Source organism: Acinonyx jubatus, chromosome X, assembly GCF_027475565.1.
Source record: "Acinonyx jubatus isolate Ajub_Pintada_27869175 chromosome X, VMU_Ajub_asm_v1.0, whole genome shotgun sequence".
In the NCBI taxonomy this organism is placed as follows: Eukaryota; Metazoa; Chordata; class Mammalia; order Carnivora; family Felidae; genus Acinonyx; species Acinonyx jubatus.
This window is the reverse complement of record NC_069389.1, coordinates 100,859,355-100,862,809: the sequence shown is the minus strand read 5'-3', so window position 1 is coordinate 100,862,809 and position 3,455 is coordinate 100,859,355. Positions and strand designations below refer to the sequence as shown.

The window sequence follows — 3,455 nt, the reverse complement described above, 5'->3', positions numbered from 1 at the left end:
ATATGTTTATATATGAAAGAAAATTCCAGGAGGATACATACCTAATACTTAATAGGGATTTTCTGTTACTATTAAAGGGTGGAGTTATGGTAAGAATTCAACATTCTTTATACTGTTTGAATGTTTTATGCATTATGCATTACAGAGTAATCTGTATATAGTGACCTTAACTTTAGTTGACTAACCGAAGAAAGAAGTATATATTACATAATTCTTGTGTAATTAAATAGGCATTTCCATATAAATAACATGAAGGGTGTACTTTAGGTAAAGTTTATCTAAAAAACAACTGCAATTATTATCATTAGATTTTTTTTTTAATTTTTTTTTCAACGTTTATTTATTTTTGGGACAGAGAGAGACAGAGCATGAACGGGGGAGGGGCAGAGAGAGAGGGAGACACAGAATCGGAAACAGGCTTCAGGCTCTGAGCCATCAGCCCAGAGCCCGATGCGGGGCTCGAACTCATGGACCGCGAGATTGTGACCTGGCTGAAGTCGGCCGCTTAACCGACTGCGCCACCCAGGCGCCCCTAGATTTTTTAATGAAAAAGAAATTTATTGGAAGTCATAAGACTACCATTATAAAACATGATCAAGCTATCAGAAAATGTTTTTAAAAATGATACTTGGGTTAGATGGCCAAACCAAGATGGGTCAGTGAGAGTGGTGGTGATGGCCCCCTGGAGGTGGCAAGAAGGATTACAAGGACAGGAAAAAAATACAAACTTCCTGTACCAACTACAGTGCAGAAAAAGAAGAAAAAGGGACCAGATGCTGCCAGCAAGTTGCCCCTGGTGACACCTCATACTCAGTGCTGGTTAAAATTATTGAAATTAGAGAGAATTAAAGATTATCTTCTCATGGAGGAAGAAATCAGGAACAAATGAAGACTTTAGAAGAAAAGCGAGAGGAGGAAAGATCAATGGTTGATGATTGAGGGGGACCCCAAAGGTAGGAACATTTGAAAATATCATTGATGACAACCATGCCACTGTGTCTATATCTGTAGGCTCAGAACACTACATCTGCATTTTTTCCATTGTAGACAAGGGTCTGCTGGAACCAAGCTGCTCAGTCCTGCTTAACCTCAAGACATAGAGGTGCTCATGGATGACACAGATCCCTTGGTTACAGGGATGAAGGTAGGACAGTCCCCCCAGGAAACCTATGCTGATTTTTGGGGGTTGGACAACCAAATCCAGGAAATTAAGGAATCTGTGGAGCTTCCTCTCACTCATCTTGAATATTATGAAGAGATGGATATGAAGCCCCCAAAGGGGGTCATTCTAGATGATCTGCCAGGCACAAGCAAAACCTTATTAGCTAAAGCAGTAGCAAACCAAACCTCAGCCACATCTTGAGAAAGGTTGACACTGAACTTATCCAGAAGTACCTAGGTGATGGGTCCAAACTCATTCAGGAATTGTTGTGAGTTGCAGAAGAACATGCACCATCCATTGTGTTTATTGATGAAATTGATGCCATTGGGACAAAAAGATAAGACTCAAATTCCAGTCGTGAGAGAGAAATTCAATGAACCATGTTGGAACCATTGAAACAGTTGGATGGATTTGATATAAGGGGTGACATGAAAGTTATCATGGCCACAAACTGAATAGAAACTTTGGATCCAGTACTTGTCAGATCAGGCTTCATTGGCAGGAAGATGGAGTTCCCCCTTGCTCAATGAAAAGACTAAGAAGTGCTTCTTTCAGATCCAAACAAGCAGGCTGACACTGGCCAATGACATAACCCTGGACAACTTGATCATGGCTAATGATGACCTCTCTTGTTGCCAACGTCAAGGCAATTTATATAGAAGCTCGTCTAATGGCCTTGAGAGAGCATAGAATGAAACTAACAAATGAAGACTTAAAAAAATCTAAAGAAAATGTTCTTTGTAAACAACAAGAAGGCATCCCTAAGGGGCTCTATCTCTAGCAGACCACAGTTAACTTCAGGGAAATGGCTGGGAGTGTCCCCACCCCTTAGATGGATGAGATTGGGGAAGCTGCCTAGAGGAATCCATGTTCTAGTTGCTCTTTATTAGCAAAATCTCCTTTGTACCTTTTTGAGCATATGTACAGGATACCCAATAGGCTGCCTTTATCTGTTGGTCACATGCAGTACTCTCTCCCCAATAAAGTGTGCCCCTGTCAAAAAAAAATGATACCTAAGGATCAGTTAAATTTAAGAAAATCTGGCATACATATAGACTATGCTATTTGTGATAAATGGGGGGAGCGTTGTCTGTCTTTAGTGTTTTCCTGAGTTTTCTTCCTTTTTTTTGTAAACCAGGTGAAGGAAAATAAATTGAAGTAATTTAGAGCCTTTGATGGCAAACAATTTCTTATTGAAAGTCCTGTTTTTCATAGAAATACACATGGTAAAAGTATATTTCACTTTCCTTAACTAGTTTAACAAAATCATAAGACTACATCATTTTTGGTAGGGAAAATCAAGTAACTTTCAAAATTAATGAACATGTAATATTATTCTTACATTTTACCAGATTGTCATTTTGCTGAAGACTAGGTCCATATCTTTCACTAATTTTTCTCAGCACTATATTCATTATGTGTTCAAATTCTCTCTAAAACCAATGGCTAAAATCAAGAAGACAAGAAACCCAAAAGCCCAAGTGTCCATTGACTGATGAATGGATAAAGAAGATGTACATACACATAATGGAATGAATACTACTCAGCCATCAAAAAGAATGAAATCTTGACATTTGTAATGAGATCAATGGAGCTAGAGTTTATTATGCTAAGTGAAATAAATGAGTCAGAGAAAACCAAGTATCATATGGTTTCACTCATATATTGAATTTAGGAAACAAAACAGAAGAACATATGGGAATGGGAAAAAAAGAGAGAGGGAAGCAAACCATAAGAGACTCTTAATGATAGAGAACAAACTGAGGGTTGATGGAGGTGGGTGAGGGATGGGCTAAATGGGTGAGAGGTAATGTTATGATGAGCACTAGGTGTTATATGTAAGTAATGAATCATTAAATTCTATTCTTGAAACCAATATTACAATATATGTTACCTAATTAGAATTTAAATAAAAATTTGTAAGAAGAAAATCATAAGAAACAAGTGTTGGCAAGGATGTGGAGAAAAAGGAACCCATGTGCACTGTTGGTAGGAATATAATTTAGTACAGCCACTATGGAAAACAATATGGAAGTTCTTAAAAAAATTAAAATAATACTATATTATCCAATAATTCCACTAGCATTACCCAGGGATAGCAACAACACTAACTTGAAAAGTTATATGTACCTGTATGTTTATTACAGCATTAACAATAGCCAAGACATGGAAACAACCTAAGTATCCATCAATAGACAAATGGATAAGGAAAATGCACATACACACACACACACACACTCACATAGACAAAATGGAATATTACACAGCCATAAAAAGGGTGGCATCATGCCAT

The 3,455-nt window shown here is 37.6% G+C and overlaps 1 pseudogene; it reads left to right on the top strand.

The window, feature by feature from the left end:
- Positions 1 to 637: 637 nt before the first annotated feature.
- LOC106984852 (26S proteasome regulatory subunit 4-like) lies at positions 638 to 1,943 on the top strand (annotated as a pseudogene).
- Positions 1,944 to 3,455: the final 1,512 nt, after the last annotated feature.